Raw genomic sequence first — 21464 nt, forward strand, 5'->3', positions numbered from 1 at the left:
GGGGTGCATTTCTCTAAAAGAGCACAATTTAAGGGTAAATATGCTCGAATGCTGTGATTTTATCTAAATAAGCTATGCTTTACTTTACCATTAGAATGCGAATAGGTTTGTGCCTTCATGTATGTGGGAATCAGGGTTCGGACTTACGCGCCCGTTAAACTCAATCCCACACACTATCCACTATGCCACAAGCTCATCGGCACTTAATCTTTCACATTTTCCATGTAGAAAATATTCATAAGTACACTTATTGTTGATTGTGGTTGGTTCAAGGAAATAAACAATGTATACTTTTACTATTTGATCTTGTTCCATATAGAAAATATTCATAAGTACACTTAAATGTCAATAGTAGTTGGTTCAAGGAAACAAACAATGTACACCTTTGCTCTTACAAGTCATGTTTTGGCTAATAGCTCACATAGTGTTCTAGTGCTGTAAATAGCTACACTTCATCTAGCATTGATTTGTGTAGTAAACTTGACAAGTTTGAGTAGAAAACTTGTTTCATTACTTTATTGGTAGAAGCTTTACCCAATTCAAAGAATTCCACACACACACACACACACACACACACACACACACACATTTCATATATACTTGCATCAGTACATATATACTTGTGTATATTTATACATATGCACAAAATATGTAGAATATTTTTGTGTAAATAAAAGTCTATGTGTGTGTACTTTTGCCCTTCTTTGTATCTTGCATTTATATATTTTCATTGGGTGTATAAGACCCAAACATTAAAGAGTAGCATTTTCCATTCAAAGTCACTTGCATCAAAGGGGATTTATAACATTGAAAAATGACACTTTCGTAATGTGGCAATGATCACAAGCTTGTTGTTAGTATTTATGTAAGGTATAACTAAAATGACATCATAAGCAAAAACTTGTATTGATTAACTATTGATTTGTCTCTTAAGGTGATGCTTAAGCAATGTTTTTTGATAGTATATAATTGATGCATGTTGCAATTCAGGGTACTCATATAAAGTGTAGATTGCATAAGCTTATTTTTGTAGTTTATAATTAACCATAGATAAGATCCAAATTTTACGTCTTATTATGTGTATGTTGTGTGCCTAGTAAAGGATTAGAAGGAGAAACCTAAAGCTAGCGAGTTGCAAGTATAGGTACTATTATAAAGTGTGGATTACATAAACTTATTTTTGTAGTTTATAATTAACCATAGATAAGATCCAAATTTTACTTCTTATTATGTGTATGTTGTGTGCCTAGTAAGGGACTATAAGGAGAATTGTAAACCTCAACCTAGTGAGTTGTAAGTATGGGTAGATATTGGGTGGTGCTACTAAGTTGGCACCCCAACCATTGTTAGTTCCATGCAAAACTTGTCATGTGGGATAGATATCTCAACTTCTCTTGGGTGTTCCTAAGTTTTAGATACATGTCCCATTTGTGGTCTCACACAATATCCATTATGTCGTGTGGTAATGGAACCATAACACCTAAACCATGTCTCTTAAGGCTTAACACTATGCGCATGATAGTAGCAATGGTGCATGGGTTTGGTTGGATAGATAGTGTGATGTAAGATAAATTAGGGCTCACTCATTGTACTCATGTTCCACATATACATTCAATATGTATAAAAATGGTATGTAAACATTCAATATGTATATTGTACGAAAGTTCTTCACTTGGCTAAGAAAAGTGACGATCACTTAATTATGAATATTCATTTGCATGATGAGGATCCAAAGTATTTGTCTATAAACAAGAAATGGGCATTAATTGATGTACGAGAAGCTCTTCACATTTTATTGATACTATGTATATGGCATCACAATTTTTGTTGATTGTGAATTACTTTAAAAAAGGGCAAAAAGAACTTATAAGTGTGATGAGCTTCCTAAACAAGTATTATGCATTTATTTTGATGAGTAGTACAAAAAATTATGTACATAAAAAGGCAACAATTTCTATAGTAGTTTTCTTAGGCACCTATTGGGATCCTTTTAGGGGATTTCCCACATCTACTTCCATGCTATGTGTCCTCTTGGGGGTTCTTCTAAGGGATACTTGGTGACTCTTTACAATAGCTTCCCTTTTTGAGGCTTTTTGACTTTGTGCTTCTCCTATCTCTTGAACTTTTTCATATGTAATTACATCATCCTTGGATGTCTTCTCTTCATTTTTGTTTTTCTTGTTTAGATTACACTTTGCACTATTCTTGGGTCCTTTGGACTTCTTTTCCTGGGTATCCTTGGGGACCTTTATTGTCTTTGAAGTTTCCTTCTCTTGCTTAGGGCCAGATGGTGAAGAGTTTAGATCTTCAATAAAATGCCCACAATATGTATTTAGTGTAAGTATATGACAATGGGTTTTGTACAACTACTAATGCACTCTTCTTGTGCTTTCACTACCATGAGACTTTGGATACATTCTTATTACTTCAAGATCCCCCTTTAAGTGTGAAATATGTGTACAATTCATATTCTAAACTCATACTTGACCTTTAAATGTGTGTTATGTCTTCCTCTCTCTATCCCAAGAAACTAAGGAGATAAATAAAACTCAAGGGTTAAAATTGACATACCAATACTTGCTCATTTTCATCTTAGTGTGTTTTTGAATGAGACCTTGATGGCCACACAATTCAAGTATGCTCCTCTTGTGAGCCAAGCTCTCAATTTGGCACAACTTTGCTACCTTTAATGTTGACAAGAAGAAGAATAGGAATAGAGGAGAAGAAGCTTTTCCTTCTTTCTCTCTTACCATCTCACTCTCTTTTATGTCTTAAACAAGTCTTAAGAGCACCAGGTAGCATGCATAGAAGGGAAAAGAGAATATGAATGCAAGCAAGAGAAACTTCACTTTCTTAGTCCTTCACACTCTTATTCCTGCACTTTCTCACACTTTCTCACACAAGAAATAGCTATGGTGGAGTTTGTTGAGATGGCATGCTCAACATGTGTGGACATTGATGATGGACCTCCTAGCTAGATGGGTTCGCACGTCTACACTTAGTATGTTGGTGGTCATCATGATACTTACATAACCACTGACTTATTTTTTATTATATTTACTTTGTTACATCTATCTATGTCTAACAAAGATATAACACCAGTCGATTAGTGTAGTCAGTTATACACTGGTTGACTTAGTAGGTCACTTTCCTTTATGTTGTATCTTATCTATAATTTGTGTATATTGTATAGTGTGTGGAAGAAGAAGAAAAAATCAACAAGAAAACGTTTTGGCCTCCATATCTCTTCTTGTGTTTTTGAGTGAGCTTCCTCTTGTATATATGGTGCAACAACTCAAGCAAGTCCCCTCACCACGCAATTCTTGACATGGTATCAGAGCAGTGTCACTAAGAGAGGGTGATTTTGAAGGATAAAGTGAAGGAAGAGAAGCAAGGTTTGAGCTAGCAAGCAACATGTAAAAAGCTCTCCCATTCTTTCACTCTTTCTCTTGGATAGTGCATATGGAGGCATCGGAAGCAGGGTAGAGTAAAAATCTCAGATTGTTGTGAGATGCGATGTGTGAGCAGAATATTGTTTATTTTGCATACAAGCCCTTTAGGGCTTTTTTTGTAGATTTTTTGGGCATTTGAGGCTGTTTCAGGCTCCGTTTTAGAGCCGGAAGGTTGCAGATATGATCAGTTTTAGGATATACTGTGATTTTGGATGTATTGATCGAAAGTGGGTGCATAGGCTATAGATTTTGAATCTGTAATTTTTGAGGTGTTTGCCAGGAAGAAAACATAAGGTTTATTTACAAATAGGTTGCATATTACATGTACTATATTGAGCAATCAGTGAAAAATGTTACTTGGTGGATTGATGTGCACTTATTGTGACATGTTGCAGAAGACTAGCTTACAGTGTTGTATTATTTTTTGTGATAATGACAGAGAACAATGAAAATTTCATTATTGAGAAGCTTGATAAGAACAATTATCCTTTATGGAAGTTTCATGTGACGAATTTTCTCATTGGAAATGGCATTTATGAGTTTTTTTTTGTGAAGAAAAGGAGCGAGAGTTGAGTATCCCTCTGACTGTAGATGAATTAAAGGCATGGAAAGAATGAAATGCAAAAGACAAGAAGGTGATGTATTGGCTATTTGCAGTCATTGATAACACTATGCTGGGACATATAAGGAATGTAGAAACTTCACATGTAGCTTGGACAATTTTTGAGAACATGTTTTTAATAAATACAAATGTATGAAAGATTTAACTCAAGAAAGAGTTGAATACCTTGAAGAAAGAAAATTTGTCTGTCAATGAGTATGTTTTGAAGGTGAGGAGCATTGTAGATGCTTTAGCAGTGATTGATGCAATGCTTGATGATGATGATTTGGTTTCATCTACTTTGAGTGGTCTTAATAATAAAAAATTATGTAAATCATTTGTCACTTTTATATACGTATGAAAGCCATTTTCAGATTTTGATGAGCTGATCTCTCTCACGATTACCAAAGAGATCAATATGCAGAGTGGCTCGTCTTAAAGAAATGGTGAATAGGTCCAAGCATTTTATACAAGTTCGGGAAGGGGACATGGAAGATTCTCTTTGAGAGGCCATGGTATGGGACACACTGGCGATAACTAGCAAAAAACGTTCAATAAGCAATTTGGTGAAATGCAAGTTTCAGGAGGCCGAGGAAACTTTACAGGTAGGGGGAGCTTTAGAGGAAGAGGTGGATTACAGAATAGAGGTTTCGAAAATGTTCGCCATTATTGTGGCAAGTCAGGTCATATTGCAGCCCATTGTTATGCTAAGAAGGATGATATTCACAGTGGTAAATTGCAGCAAGGAAATTATACATCGTCTTCATGACAGAATGAAGACAAAAATGAGTGTATGTTTGTTATGGAGCATATGATGAATGCAGTTACAGGAAAGGGGACACATGATGATGTATGGTATGTCAATTTAAGTGCATCTAATCATATGACCAATCATATTGAATGGTTTGGAGAGATATAGGACTTACAAAATCCAGGTTATGTGCACACGAGTGATGATTCATACCACCCAATTTCACACATTGAAAAGGTTCCCTTATCCTTGCTGCATGATGACTAGACAAAGAGTCTGATAGATATATTATATGTGCCATCAATCACAAAGAATCTAATGTTTGTTGGCCAAATGGTAGAGCAAGGATTGCAAGTTTGATTCAATGCAAAAGGCTGTTTTATAGAAGACTTTAATGATAAGTACAGGTTGGTCACAAAAGGAAGTAGAGTTGACCGCATGTTTACTTTAGATATTGGAATTCTTGCAATGGATGCTGCTATGTATGCTAAAGGAAAAGGAGTGGTTACAGACATTGAAATATGGCATAAACGTATTAGACATGCAAGCAAAGATTGAAATTAATACAGTCCAAAAAATTGGTTATAGGGTTACCTTCTTTTAGAGTTGCAAAATTTCATAAAGTGTGTGAAGCATGTCAGTTTGGTAAGCAAGTGAAACAACCCTTTTTGCATGACAGAGAAGTAAGTAGAAATATACTTGATGTAGTGCATAGATATGTTTGGGGGTTTACACAAAATATATCTTTTGGTGGCAGCAAATACTTTGTCACATTTATTGATGATTGTTCAAGGAAGCTATGGGTATATTTTATGAAGGAAAAGATTGATGTATTTGAGCACTTCAAATCTTTCAAGGCAGCTGTTGAAACATAAATATGCTTAAAAGTTAAGTGCTTGAGATTAGATGGAGGGGGAGAGTACCTCTCTAATGAGTTTAGTTGCTTTTTGTTGAGGACTCATGGGATAAAGAGGCAATTTACTTGCAGGTATACCGCATAGCAAAATGGGGTTGCAGAAAGAAAAATTTGGCATATTGCAAAAGTTGCACATGCATTGATGGTTGAAAAGAATATACCAAAATATTTTTTGTCTGAAGCTATTCATACTGCTGTCTATATTAGAAACAGAATTCCCATATCTGTAGTTCGTGGGATGACCTCGAAGGATGCTTTACAAGCAAGAAGCCCGATGTATCACAGTTGAAGGTATTTGGTTGTGTTGCATATGCTCATGTGCTAGATGAGTTGGGAAAGAAGCTCGATTCAATGGATAAAAAATATATTTTTATTAGATACTCTTTAGAGCAAAAATGATAATGTTGTTATAACCCTGTCATAGGTGAGTTTAGAGTGAGCAGAGATGTTATTTTTGATGAGATGAGCTGTTGTTATGCACTTGTCGGTAATGTATTAGATGATGATAATGATCATGATAGCTATGTACAGAAAGAAAAACAAGAATTATGGAGTCTTAGTGGACCAAAAATATCATCTGGTACTACACCTACAGTGAGTCCTTGGTTTGGGAGGCTAAGGAGTTGGGCCACATCTTCAGGTGGATCTATAAGTGTTGCAGGCAAAGACAAAGAAAAGAAGAAAGTGTTGGATGGTAATGATGCATCTATTAGTCATTTGGGACTTGATGGAGATTCTAGTGGTTCAAAGAGTTTGGATAATGAGCTTGGTATTCCTTCAGTTAGGACACCGGTGTATAGAGAGCACATAGTAATGTAAAGGCTCCACTGAGTAATCTAGTGGTACGCAGGTCTAGCGTCACCATTATGCTTATATGGTGAAGGTAATTGAGGATGTTGAGCCCACTTGTTTTGAGGATGTTGTTGGTCATGCTCATTGGGACGCAACAATGGATGAGGAGATGGCTACATTAGAAGCCAATAAGACTTGGGATTGGGTACCCCTACCTAAGGGTAAGAAAGCTATTGACTATAAGTGGTTTTCAAAGTCAAGCATAATGCAGATGGTTTCGTTAGAGCAGGTATAAGGCTAAGCTGGTTGCAAAAGGCTATGCTCAAACATATGGCATAGATTATGAAGAGACATTCAGTCCAGTTGCTAGGATGGCAACTCTTAGATATGTGATTGTCGTGGTAGTAGCCAAAGGTTGGAGTTTGCAGCAAAGGGATGTTAAGAATGCATTTTTGCATGGTGAATTGCAAAAAGAAGTGTATATGGAGTAGTCGGAAGGTTATGAGGATTCAGAGCATCCCACATATGTGTGCAGGTTAAAGAAGACGCTCTATGGGTTGAAGCAAGCACATAGAGCATGGTTTGACAAGATTGGAGAGTATCTTGTCAATATTGGATTTTGTATTTTTGATGCCAATCACTCACTTTATGTGAGAAGGAAAGATGTAGGCTTGGTCATCATAGTCATTATGTGGATGACTTGATTATTATAGGTGACAGTGACAATGGGATTGCTGAAGTTAAGGACTTCTTGAAGAAGAAGTTTGAGATGAAGGATTTGGGTGAGTTGAGATACTTTCTTGGTATTGAGGTGATCATATTGATGATGGTATATGGCTATCCCAAAGGCAGTATGGCTCGGATATGCTATCCAAGTATGGTATGACAGCATGTAAGCCTCTTTCAGTACCATTGGAGCAAAATGTAAAGTTGAGTGCTGACATTGGGGATGAGATAGAGAATCCTACTATGTGTAGGAGGATGGTAGGGAGTTTGATTTACATGACTATCACAAGGCTAGACTTGAGCTATGCTGTTGGCCTTGTCAGTCAGCTTATGCAGATGCCCAGAAAGCCTCATTTGGATGTAGTTAGACATATATTGAGGTATGTGAAGTCTACTTTACATTATGGACTTTTTTATTAGACAGGTAAGGATGTACATGTCTTTGGATACATAGATGCAGATTGGGTTGGTAGCATGTTAGATAGAAGATCTACTAATGGATTCATGTTTTCCATTGGTAGTGTAACAATTACATGGAGTAGCAAAAAACAACCTACAATAGCTTTATCGAGTACATAGACCGAGTATAGAGGTGTTGCTATGGCAACATGTGAGGTGGTATGGCTGCAAAAGTTATTAGGTGATTTGGATGTGCAAGGAGATGGTCACCAGTTGTCATTCATTGTGACAATATGAGCAACATACATCTAGCTAGGAATCTAGTGTTCCATGCTAGGAGAAAACACATTGAGGTGCACTACCACTTTCTAAGAGAGAAGGTACTTGCAGGAGAGATTGACTTGGTATATATCAGTACACAGGATCAGATAGCTGACATTTTCACAAAGGCATTGGATACAGGACGCTTCAAAAAGTTTCAAAGCTTACTTGGAGTTGCATAGATAGAGTTGAGCTTGAGGGGGGGTATTGAGATGGTAAGCTCAAAACGTGCGAACTGTAGGGGAGCTTCAAGCTCTACCCCGAGACTTACGGACCACTTATGGCTCAAGTGTTTCAAACCGAGCGGCCATGGCTACCTCTCACATAGCCGACGCGCAATGCCTACCTTACGGGTGTAGTGAGCTTACCTTGATGCTCGATCGAGTACCCTCCTCTTTCTTGCACACCGGTAGCTCCACGATCCTTGAGGCAAGCTTAAGCAACCTCAATCCCTCTCCCATGAGCTTCATCCTCCATAGCCACGCGCGAGACAAGAGAAGATAAGAGAGGAGGAGAAGATGAAGAGAGAAGATGGAGAGCTTCTTCTCCAAGATCCCTCGCTCTCACACAATCACTCCCTCACTCCCTCACACTCTCTCAATCCCTCTCTCAAGCACAAGCAAGAAAGCAAGAAACAAGAGAAGAAGAAGAAGAAGCTTTTGCCACACACAAGAATGAGCTTCCCATTCACTTTTCAACTTTATATACATGCCCTAATTTCCATGGGCGGTCATCCCCCTTTTTTACATGGCCGGCCATTAGCCTAGGCCTATTTTCTCATTTCCCACCGTTCTAGCCTATCCTATCCCCAATTAATGCATACAATTTGCACAGGAGTGAGCCTGGCGCTCTTTTACAAGGTTTTGGAAGTGTTTTCACACTTAATGGTGCACTTTTTATTCTTTTACTTTCCTTGGGCAACTCCAAGACTTCTTGAGGATTGTGCCCGTACATTTAATTTTTTCCCGGGTCTAGTTGCCATTTAAGGTGCATTTTCTTTTTCTCTTTTTCCATTTCTTGCTCCTCTGTGTTGCGGTAAACATTACGCCCCTCCTAGCCAAGTGCCAGTCCCATGGCACTGTGGTGGGAAGTAGTGGGATAGATGGTGCTGTTGCTAGGTGGAACTGGTGGGGAGATGACACTGATGCTTGTGAATGAGAGGTGATGGAGTTTGATGACGATGACCAGTAGAGATTCCGGCGTGCTTTAGGCTTCATGAAGATTCTCGGCATCCTTCACACTGTTCTGGCGCCCCTATGGAGCCGGTCGTCTTTTGAGTATCCGAAACGCTTGAAGCAATAAGCGATCCCTTAGGAGGATGGTATTGGAGGGATTTATTCTGGAGAAACCCCCCGAACGTTGGTTGCCTTGAAAAGCCGTGGCCTGGGTTGAAAACCCTTGGCGGTGAGTAGAGGATCTTCAGTTTTGAGTTGAGAGTCTTTAGGCTTGTGGTATCAATAAGCGATCCGTAGATCATGAGACAGTGGTTATGGATCATCGGATGATGAGGTTCCAAGATCTATGCCACTGGCAGTTCCATCATTGGGTTTTCCTTCTGCTTGATTTGGTTCAGTCATGGCAGCCATCAGTAGGCAGATGGTTGGCAACATGAAATCTGTTGAGCCATTTAAACCTTCGCAGCGAAGCACCTGAAGTTGCGGTAATGTGGTCATTTCCGACTCCTGGAAAAATTCCTTGTCATTGGAGGATGTAGTAGATGATGTCCTTCAACCAAGCAGCCCGTTCTTGAAACACGAACATAACCTGCAAAAACGTGGTGCACTTCCTAGGGGGTGTGTCTGTCTCACTGTGTAGTGCATGGTGCCCATGCAAGTGGAACTGGGAGATGGGTCTAACCTTGGGCAAGCCCTTGGTAATGTCCCACACTTGAGGACCCAGTTTGTGCGACGTTGGAGGTGCAGTGCGAAACTTAGGGTGACAGGTCTGAAAGTCCTGCCCTTGATGTGCCCTAAGTGTGAAGTGGGGGAGGGGCTAGAGAGGACTCTAGATGCAGTGAGGGTGGTGCATTATAATAGTGAAGAAAGACTGCAAGCCCATGGTTTTTTTTTTTTTGAATGAGAGAGAGTACATTGGGCAAGGTATGGGGCACCTATTTAGTCACGGGGCGGTCGCAGGCATTGTGATAAAAATGCACGACTTTGGAGGTATTCTTTAATACCTGCTCTAGCTCTCAGAGGAGTGGTGGACAAGAAGGGGTGATTACACCTTGCAAAACGGGTGTCACTCATATTCTCTAAGAGCTCTAGACAAAAGGCAGGGAGGAGAGTGGCGCGCATCATCAACCTCGTCATGGCTCTACTATCTATTCCTAGGTTGATATAAAAAAAGAGTGGGGGGAGATGGGCTTCCTCTACTACAGGTTTCTGGAGTAGTAGGAATTTGAGAAGTCGGAGGTAATTACAAGTGGTTAAGAATGATGGATCGGGGCAGGAAGAGAAGTCTACAAGAAAATGATTTATGGAGGGAAGTATATCTTCTACCCTAAATACTAAGCACTCCTCCGGGCTTCTAGCATTTACATTATAGATTTTTGGGAAGTCATAATCTCCATGTAAATCTATGTCGTAGTCCACTCCATGCCTACGGGGGTAGGGCATGTAGATGGGATCGTTACGCTCTTCGGGGAGGGAGCTACAAAATGCGGTCCAGGCATTAAAATTGGTGTCCCAAATCCTCCTTAGCCATTTCGGCTGTGCCTTGTAGCCTTGGACGGATTTGGAAACCAGATTGACCTTGTCTTCCCAGTACTCTCGTGGCTCTTGTCTCCACCTAGTCATTATCATGCTTCTTTCTTCCATCCATCTGTTTGTGAGTTCGTTAGCCAGATCTTTGATCTTGGCTATGACTCCTAAAGGCAGGGCCTGGTCCAGGGAGCGTGGAAAAGTGAATGAAAGCTCGAACGGCCTCTTATGTAGCTCTCACTGGCACCAGATGACTAACTCCTGGGGCCAGTCTACCGGATGTGTATCATTCCTTAGTGGCATAGGCTCCTCAAGGAGTTGTCGTGGAAGTGTGCATGCTCGGCATTGGGCCACCTCAGCTAACTCTTGCCTCCTTCTCCTTGCTGCAACTATGTGTTCAGGTAGCTCGGCATCGGTAGGTTCCTCCTGTGGGATCTCGGGTTGAGACGGACTCGGCATCCTTTGTGGCTCTTCGTCATCATCTTGCTCGAAGTCCCGGCCCTCTTCGACATTTCGCTCAACCATAGGAGGAATGACTGGTGGTGGTGGCAGTGGCTGCTCCTGCTCCTGCTCCTGAAAACCTAACTCCTTGAGCTCCGCAGTGGAAAGGCCCGTACATCGCAGATAGTAGAATTATTGCTATTTAGTTATTCCTGTACTTGTTGGAAGCTCCTGCTCTTGAAGACCGTATCTTAGAGCCCGGGTGCTTAGCTCCAACTTTCTTTTTACCTTTTCCACTGTATCATCGCCCTCGGCTTGCGTCACAGGAGCACCATGTTGAGAAAGGCCTGTCGCTGGGTCTTAGTGGTTATCTCTGTAGCCTCAACCCTAGCTTCGGCAAGCATTCTTTCGTATTCTGCCACCGCCAGGCATTCAGTTAAGTCCCTTACCCTGTCAAAGTTTTTCCTTTCCCACTCCATGGCTCTCTCCTCCATCCTTTGCCTTTGTTCCTCTAGCTGGCTCGCCAGGGTGGTTACTACCTGTTGCTGCTCATTTGATAAAAACCATAACTGGTTTCTTTCTCTTAGTTTCTGAGCGAGCTGTTCTTCAGCTATCCCTCTTGCTCGATCGACAATGCTGAGCCTGTGGTGCACCTCGGCCAGGATTTCTGATTTCTCTTGTATCAACTGTTCTTGGCTCTGGATTTCAGTGAGAGGAATAGCCTTTTTTGATTAAAGGTCATGGCCATGAGGGCTTCTACGTCTTCCTGGGAGGTCTCCAGCGCATCTTGCAATCTCTGCACTTCATCCTGTAGCCGTTTTGCTTCAGCTCTGCTGAGACTCCCGACCCTTCATTTTTCAGGAATTCGATTTCCCTTATTAACATGTTCTGTTCTTCTTGCTCCTGCCATGACTGGGGCTCCGTGGCATGTTCTTGTGGAACAGTGGCTTCGCCTTCCTGAATCTCCCGGTAGAGCTTTTCCACTTGGGCAACCCTTTGTTGTAGATCACTATATTGCTGCATAAGTAGTTTTAGGTTCCTTTGTTCTGCCACCAGGCTCTGCTCCTCGTCCTCCAGCCTTTGCCTAAGGCGGCTTTCATTGTTTTGGGCTTCCTTCGTTTTTTCTGCTAGCTGGTCCTGCAGGGCCTTTATTTCTCTCCGTCTGTTGGCTTCCTGCCTTGAGACCTCTAGCCTGAGGGCCGCTGATGTCTCCTTTTCTTTCTCTAGTTCCAGCAGGGCCACCTTCTTCTCTTCTTTTACCTTGTCCAGTTATGTCAGTAACTCGGCCACATATGCGTCATAGTCTGTATCGACAGGCATGGGAGTATTGGGCATGGTGGCCGATGCCTCCAGCCTTTGTCGTTTGGAGTCTTGCCGTGACTCTGCATCTGCGGCGATGGGCCTTTTCAATCTAGTTTCAGGGACGATTTCGGCCACCTTGCTCACGAGCATCTGCACCATGGTCATGAGCTGTGCCGTGTCGAGGGGAGGCGTGGGTTCTGCAGTAGTTACAGTCGTAGTTTCAGCCATTGTAGGCACAAAGGAGGGAGGGAGTGGATGTAGGAGGGACTTGCCCTTGCCTACGACCACCGGAGCTGCTTCCACACTTGCGCTGGCTTCGGCTTTATGGCCAGGGCTTGCGGGTTTGAGTTCTCCGCCCCCATGGGTCTCTTCCACCGATCTTTGTGTAGCTTCCGCCAGTTCGGCCAGTTCCTTTAGTCGATGCTTCTCGGCTTCTTCCTCCGCCCTTCTTTTCCTATCCTCTTTTGCCTTCTTCGACTCCTCTCTTATCCTGGCAAGCTCCTCCTCCTCTTTCCTCCTCCTTTCTTCCTCAGCCCTTCGAGACTCTTTTTGAGCCCTTTTGATGTCAGCCCGTTCTTCCTTACTTAATTTCTCTTTCTTCTCCTTCTGTTTCCTATCACTTTTGCTTTGTTCTTCGGGTTTGCTCGCTTGTGGAGGCAGCACCTCCTGCTCTCCCTTGTCGCTTACTGTTCTTTCGCTTGATTCCCCTCCTTCGTGGTGAGGTGGGCTTTGATGCGCAGCTTCCTCATCCATGACGCCCTCATTCTTTATTGCTTCGTCTATGATGGCTGTCAGGATGCTCCCGTATCTGATTGTAGCTGCCTTTGATGCAGGTTTCTTCCTTGCGGAGCGCGCGGTTGAGGCAAGGGAATCTCCTCCTACTGGTGCTTCCGCTGGAGTGAGGAGGGCAGCTGAACTTTGAATGGTCTTCTGTACGAATCCATTCCAGTCTATTTCTTCAGGGACTCCTGCTGCTATGCTTTCCAACAGTGGGACCCCGATCCTATTCATCAATGCATTGTATCGTTGGCCTAAGAAGAGGGTATGGATCATCTTCGCTTGTAATTTCACTGCTGGGTCGGAGATGTCAGCCAAGCTGATTCCATCCACGGTAGGCATCGCTTCTTTGTTGACCCCCAGCATGGTGTAAAAATCTCTTCTTGACTGTCTCTCTTTCTTTGGCACAAGCCCCAGGGCCTTTTCTATGATTGTTGCATTGAGGGGCACTTCGATTCTTCTTTCTTGCTCCCCTGTCCTTACTGTGACAGTGCCACAATTCCGGCTCTTGTCGAAGTTCCTCAGAAAATCCGCACATATGCTGTAATCCACAGCCTGCCCCACCTTCTCCACGTACTTGTGGAGGTGGCATCTATCCACCAAGTCTTTGATCACGGGTTCCTCCAGGATGGTCTCGTCCAGATTCAGTGTGTGCTTGAAAGTGAACTGACTGAATCTGCGCGTCTCGATGCTGATGTCGAATTTGGTCATTTCCTCTTCAGAGAATGGGAGTTTGCCCCCTTTGTCCTGTCCTGCCATGGTGGTGACCTGTCAACACATCATGTCAACATTAATGCCTAACAATCGGCTTATTTCTAATCAGAACTAAGTTTGAGAGAAAAATATATGTGCCCAAAATGGGTACACTTGCTTAGATGACCATTGCTATTGTTTTACTCTGTAGTATTCTTCCATAGACACTTACTTAGTTATAACAATCTGCTAGCTAGATAGCATAACTTTTCATTTTTGCTCTGCTCTTGCTCACATTGCTCCCCCCTCCGTCGGGGATCTTTCAAAGAATTTAGGATTAGCACAGGAAGGACAAGGTAAGCGCTGTTTCGCGTGGGTTGACTTACCTAGCCAATAGCCAATCATAGAAGCTTGGATTGTATTCGAGTTGGGCATGACAGTCCAGAGTAGATGGTTGGATGGAGACTTGGGAAATGTAGGTCAAAACGTCGTGGAAGAGATCTCCAGTATTGAGGCGACTGGCAACATGTAATTCCTCTTCGGTGAGGAATTTGTCAATGTAGGGGTGGGCGAGCACATGGTCGTCCAAATGCTGATTATGGGTGATGGCCAAGACCCTAAACGAGATAGGTGCCACATAAGTGGGGTCATATTTGATAGTTTTAATTGCCCTGTGTTGCTTAGGATTGGTCATTATGCGACAACCTTTTTTTCCCCATTGGATCCTTAGCGTAAACCACTGCTGCAAGAATGTGGAAGGTGAGCTTGCCATTTGCTTGAGCTCTTGCAACTCCTGTTCAGGAGCAGAACGAGGAGGCTTACGATACAAAGTGATAAGTCTTGTGAGGGCAGCTTGATCCTTCGAAATTTCATCGTTTGCTATCAGTTCGGCAGCAATTTTGGGAACTTTAGTGGTCATAAGTTCGTATTCCTCCCAAGTGCATGGTAATGCACGAACATCCGAAGCAAGCATTTCGTCAAGAAGGCCTAGGTCTAGCCTCTCGTAGCTTCTAGCAAATGTAGTGAAAGTTTCATCTAATATTTTAATGCAAGTTATTAAGTCATCCCTAGAAGTTGCAGCAAGGTCCTTAGCCAAAGAGAGGAAAGGTCGTATTGCGTATGAAGGTTTAAGACCCGCTGGCGGGGGTGGTGCAACTGGACTGGATAGTTGTGACTTCCTCATCGGTGTCACGGGTTGGGCCTTGCACTCTGAAGCACTTTGAGATGCTGCAGGAGGCTCCGGAGGCATGGGGGTTGTTCTAGGTTCTGAGTGAGCAATCATAGTGGTTTGCAAGTTCTCTGGATTAGGTAGGTTTAAGGCCTGTGGCATTCGCTTTGGTCGATAGATGAGCTGAGGCTTGCTAGCCATAGCTGGCCAGGGCCTGCAGACTAGGTGTTGGGTGCCCTTTGTGCAAGCCTCTCTCATTGGGGTGAGATTGCTTGCAGATGGGCTTCGTAGCTGGCCACTTTTAGGCATCCAAATCTAGGGATTGCCCTCGTAGTATCCTTGTGCCCGCAAGAGATCTTTGGGAATCCAGCGCAGCGTGGTTGTGTGTCTACGGCGATAGTGCCTAGACTGCCTCTTGGGTCGGGACGGTTGATAATTTTGACGTTTAGGATCATACTTGGGTGGTCTACCTGGATGTGGTTTTTGCCGTTTCGGCACCCATAGAAACTTGGACTCTTTGGCCTTGTAAGCGCTCTTGGTGGGCTTGGGCCTGGGGTTGAGAGCCCAGCATGAGGCCGTAGTTTTCGTCTGTTCAGACTCGGGCTGAAGCGTGGTCGTGGGGTTTTCTACCGGTGGCTTCGTAAAAGTGGGGGAATTAAGACAACCCTTGCTGAAAGCCGTCACTATGCGCACATTGCCGATAGCAAGATGTATGCGGTTTAGGTTGTAATCCACATTGCAGTTGGTTTGCTTCTTGAAAGTGCGACTCAATAGTGACACATTACTAGCTCCCTTAGTGACAGGTAACACATGGAAGAAGGCTGGTAAATTTTCAGACTCGATGGAAACGACCACCTTGCACTTCCCTAGGAGTGGGTAAGCGGTACCCCCAAACGGGGTGAGTTTAGCGTTAGTGGGCTGTAGTTGCGGTTGACCAATGCGTGTCCAATGGTCATGCGTTAAGATGTTATAGTCAGCACCTTCATCAATCAAGGCTTCGAAAGAATACACCACTCCTGCTACAACTGTGATCCGCAGGTATGCTGGTGCCATTGCTTCTTCTCCCGATCTGTAAGGTCAGTTACAGTATCCATGCGGACGTTCAGTGGGGGTTGTAGCATGGGTGGCTCATGTAATGGATGCGAAGGAGGATAGTACTTCTTAATGCGACTGCCGTTAAAAAAGCCTATTCCTTCACCATCAAGTGTCTCCAACTCGACATTCCCTGTCCTACCGATCATGCGTACTCTGAAAGGCCCTAGCCCCCGAAACTTCATCTTCTGTTTATGTCATTTTACCGAGTACATCAGAACAAGGTCCCCTCGTTTGAAGTTTCGCTGCTTGACATGCTTGTCAAACCACATCTTTCGTCGAGCCTTTTCACAAATCAGAGAGTGAGTAGCGAGGAGTCGGGTCTCCGTTAATAAGTGCTCGAGTTCCACCAAGCGGTTGGTCCAAGCCTCTCTTCCCTCCCAACGCTCCTGGACTGCTAGCCTCAAGCTAGGGATAAAGAATTCTAAGGGTAAAATGGCTTTAGTTTCGTACGTCAGCCTAAAGGGCGTCTGTCCTACAGCCATTTTATAAGCTGTGCGATAGGCCCACAAGGCCGCCATTAGCTTGTTGTCCCAGTCACTTCTCGAAGTAGACACGACTTTTGTAAGCACATTGACTAGGATTTTATTTGTGGATTCGGCTTGGCCATTAGCCTGAGGGTAATAGGGAGAGAACTTCCGATGAATTATTAGGAAGGTAGAGAGCAAGTGGACAATCACTTCATTAATGAAGTGTGTGCCTTGGTCGCTTACAAGTTCGATTGGACAGCCAAACCGTGAAATGACCTGCTCCCACAAGAACTTTGCGGTGGTCCTAGCGCCGTTCTTCCTTGTGGCCCATGCCTCTGCCCATTTCGTTAGATAGTCGGTCCCCACTATGATGTATCGAGCTTGGGAATGCTGTGCTGCAGGACTGATAGGTCCAATAAAATCGATGCCCCATTTTTCAAAGGGTTGTCGGGCTATGACAGGGGTCAACTCCATCTTGTCCTTTTGCACAGGCACTTTGGTCCTTTGGCACTCATCGCAGTGCTTTACAAATTTAGCTGCATCGCGGAATAGGGTGGGCCACCATAGCTGGGATTGTAGCACCTTTCGGGCTGTTGTGTCCCCACTAAAGTGTCCTCCAGCGATTTCGCCATGTGCTTCGTTTAATGCGTCATGTATCTCGTGCTCACACATGCATCTGCGCAATAAACCGTCTTGTCCCAACCTATAGATTTAGCCAGCTATTAGTTGGTATGGCTGAATTTTCAAGATAAATCTCTTCAGCCTGGCCTTCTCAATGGGTCGCTTTGGTAGTCCATTTTCTAGCACTTGCACTATGTCATCGGCCCAATACGGCGTCAGATCTGCTTTAAATAATTCTCGTTCACTAGACAAGTTAAAAAGATGGCCATTCGGCAAATCGTCAGGCATGCCTTGCCCAGCGGCTTCGCCTGTGGGTATGCGGGACATGTGGTCAGCCATGTACTGCTGCTTTCCTTGGCATACAACCACAGAGAAGTCAAACTCCAGTAAAAGGAGTAACCATCTAGCTATGCGCCCCGTAGCGCAAGGCTTGTTCACAAGATACAGCAGGGCCTGATGGTCAACAAAGAAGACAAAGGGAGTGGCCAACAGGTAATGCCTAAATTTCTTTACCGCAAATACCATGGCCAACCCCTCCCTTTCCGTCGTGGAATAGTTCATCTCGGTCTCTGTGAGCTGCCTGCTGGCAAAACTCACCGGGTAATCCAAGTTATGCTCACCAGGCTGGCATAACACAGCTCCAATAGCGAGCTTAGAGGCGTCTATGTGCACATGGAACGTTATGTTCCAGTTTGGGGCTCGCAAGATTGGTGCAGTCGTAAGAGCCTTTTTCAACTCCTCATATGCGCGCTGGCATTCCTCCGTCCACTCAAACACTATCAATAGCTTGTACAAAGGTCTAGCTATTAATGCATAATTTAACACAAATCGTCGATAATATCCAGTGTGTCCCAAGAAGCACTGAACTCCCTTGTAGTTATCGGGTGGCGATAGGTCAACAATGACTTTGACTTTGGAAAAGTCAGTAGCAATGCCGTTCCTTGACACTACGTGCCCTAAGATGCATCTGTGTTTTACCCAGAACTGGCAGTTTAAGGGGTTTAGCGAGAGGTGGTATAGTCTACACCTTTCAAAGACAGCTCTCAATTTCTCCAAGTGTTCGGCCCAACTAGAGTGTAAACATAGGTCGTCTGCGAACACTTCTAGTTCGCGCCTAAGCATGTCCTTAAAGATAGTGCACATTAGGCATTGGAAAGTTGCAGGTGCATTCATTAGCCCAAAAGGCATGACAATGTAGGCGAATATGCCCCATTCCGTGGCAAAGGTAGTCTTGTGCCTGTCGTCGGGGTGCACTTGCACTTGATTGTAACCCGAGAAACCATCCAGAAAACTGTAGGCTTCCTTCCCTGCTATCCTCTCCAGCATGTGCTCGGTTTAAGGTAAAGGATAGTTATCCCTTTTCGTAGCGGCATTCACCTTTTTGTAGTTTACGCACACTTGGATTTTTCCATTTTTCTTCATGACAATCATGATAGGTGATACCCAGTCCGTGTGCTCGATCTCATATATGAAACCTGTCCTCATGAGTTTATCAATCTCGTCCTTCACTGCATGGGCGTGCTTGGGATTCATGGGGTAAGGTCGTTGTTTCGTTGGCACTGCATCTGGAACCATTGGGATGTTATGAGTCATGACCCTAGGGTCGACTCCCTTAAGTTCGTCCAATGTCCAGGCAAATACGTCAGTGTACTCTTGCAGGAGCGCAACGAGTTTGGTCTCTTCCTCCTCCCCCAAGTCATCTGCAACGAACTTAGGTCTTGGCTTTTCCCCTTTCCCAGCCAAGTTAACCTCTTTGAATTTGGTGGGTCCCTTGATCGGTTCACTAGTCTGACCTTGTTTTTTTGCACCTAACAGAACCACCACTCTGTCACCTTTTTTAAATTTTGTAAACCGTTTGGGTAGATCCTGTGGTTTCCTCTGCCTTTCCGTTTCTGAGTCCCTTGCTTGCTTCCTGGCCTCCTCTTTTAGCCTCCTGCGCCTCAGGTGGACTGGCAAGTCTCCCTTGGTGCGTTTGACCTTAGAGGGTTGCAGTATCTCGGGATCACTCTCAGTGCTAACTTCTGACTCTGAGTTGAACTCGCATCCCTCACTTGAGGAAGGTGTTTCCCTAGGGGGTCGTAGTTTCGTAGGTGAATCTGTCTTGAGCACTGGGATTACTCTACGATTTCCTGAAGCTCTAATTTGTTGTTGGGGATGCGGGACGAGGCCGGTTTTCTTGGGTTGAGTGAGCTTCCTGCCATCATGCATAGCGGCACAACTGGCTCCTCAGTTGGCATGGTAGCGGTTTTAGCAGCCTGCTGATGTGATCCTTCCTCATCCGAGAATGGTAGGTCAATGGTTGCCAACACGTGCATCCAATCCCCCTCATCCTTAGGGCAAGGAATATATCTAGCGAGCGATCCGTAGAGCTTGGTCGTTTGAGTATCGCCTTTTAGCATGGCTGAGATGGCAGCCAGGTCAACAGGCGTCGTCGTCCAAGTGTCCATCTCTACCCTCACTGCACTAGTTCTGTTTCCTAGGAAAATCAATCCATTGCCCCAATCCTCTATGACTCGTGCATTCTTCATCCAAGGTCGGCCTAATAGTATGTCGTAATCCACTCCCTTCATGACAATGAAGTTCACCAAGAATTGCACACCGGCAATCTTTACCGGCCAATTCTTTAAGACCCCAAATGGACTTACCCTCATTCCGTTTGCTAGCGCGACATTGAATCTAGCAGTCTCTACAGGGGGGTTTCCCCATGCCTCTAGGACCGCATGGTTTAGCACACTAACACCGGCGCCTGTGTCTACAATTCCTTTCCGAGTCATGTCTCCTAAGGCTAGGACGGGAAAAACTGTGTGCATTTCAGTGCCTTCCCAAAAAGCATTGATGTGCAAAGACTTAGGATCTGAGTGTAGAGTTAGACTTGGGATCCATGTAACTACATCATGATCTTGCAGATTAGCACCTGCAAGTTTTGCATGTCCCTTGATCGAGTCCTTTGACTCCTGCCAAGGAGTGATTTTGCCGAAGCAGATCCTCCAAGCTTAGAGTTACTGGAGTGGACAGCAAGGTTGTGAGGAGGCTACTGGACCCTTGTCTTCTTCTGAAGCTAGCAGTTCTAGGCCATGCATTCTGTCTGCCCTGGTAAGCTTTCCCCCGGCCTTGCTACTAAGTCGCTCTTAGTGGTGCAGGTATGCTCCCAGCCTATGGTTTTGAGGGTGAGACTGGTGTGCTAACACTGGAGAAGTCGTCCATAGGATCTTCCAATATGGGTTCAGCATCTTCGAGGTGCTTTTGGGCGTCCTTGACCCACTCCTTGACCTTGGCTATAGCCTCGAGTTGCCGTTTGGAGTGGGGATATTCCCTCACTTTGGCACTCCCTAGCTCCGCTGTCTTAGGAGCCGAGGTCTCTGCCTCTGCGTCTGTGACCTTCTTTCCCATTACCAACGTAGTCGTTTCCTCAGTTTTAAGGGTTATCTTCGCATCGATTCTCTTTTTCCGTCTCCTCCGGCTTTTCTTCCCTATTGAGGTTGCATCAAGGTTACTTGGCCCTGGCAAGGAGATGCCTACTTGTTTCGTTTGAGCTCATGTCATAGCATGTATGGGATGGGCGTATCCTCACTACCAAAAGTTTCAACTCCAAAGAGCCCCAAAGGCACCGATGGCATGTTGGCAGTGCTCGTTGATCGCTTCTGCCTAGGACAGTCAGGAAACAGATGTGTGATTCCACACTCTGTGCATCGGAGATCTGCTTTGTCTTTGTTAGATTGTTATCGCTCTGAGTAGCGTGATGAAATGTGGCCTGGGTGGCCGCAAGTCCAGCATGTGACTGGATTCTGGCTAGGCCCTCCAAAGCCTCTGCCTCGTCCTCTTCCTAAAGCCATCACCGGCACTGGCCGATAGTCCATCAGGACTGGGTTGCCCTCCTCATCGTAGGATATGTACGGATTGACATAGGCCTCTTCCTCATTAGGCTCCTCCACAAAGTGAACAGGAGCATCGCTAGGTGGGTGAGTCACAAAAGGCCCTGGTGGCCTGGATATACCAGTTGGGTTCATCTCCAGCCTAGGCACGACAGGTCTTGAGTCAGTTGGTGTTGAAAGAGCTAACTGGGTTCCCCTGCCAAAGAAATTAGGTGGTCTATTACCTAAGTATGGAGGGTTGTACTGCTGCGTATATGGGAGTCTCCTTGGCATTCTGCAATGCGCTGCATCATGTCCGAATCTACCACAATTTGAGCACGATCGAGATCTAGGATCCTGGCACTCCACTAGGAGGTGATTGCCGCTGC

The sequence above is a fragment of the Lygodium microphyllum genome, chromosome 2, assembly GCF_053477565.2.
Source record: "Lygodium microphyllum isolate KBCC chromosome 2, Lygodium_microphyllum_v1.1.10, whole genome shotgun sequence".
Lineage (NCBI taxonomy): Eukaryota > Viridiplantae > Streptophyta > Polypodiopsida > Schizaeales > Lygodiaceae > Lygodium > Lygodium microphyllum.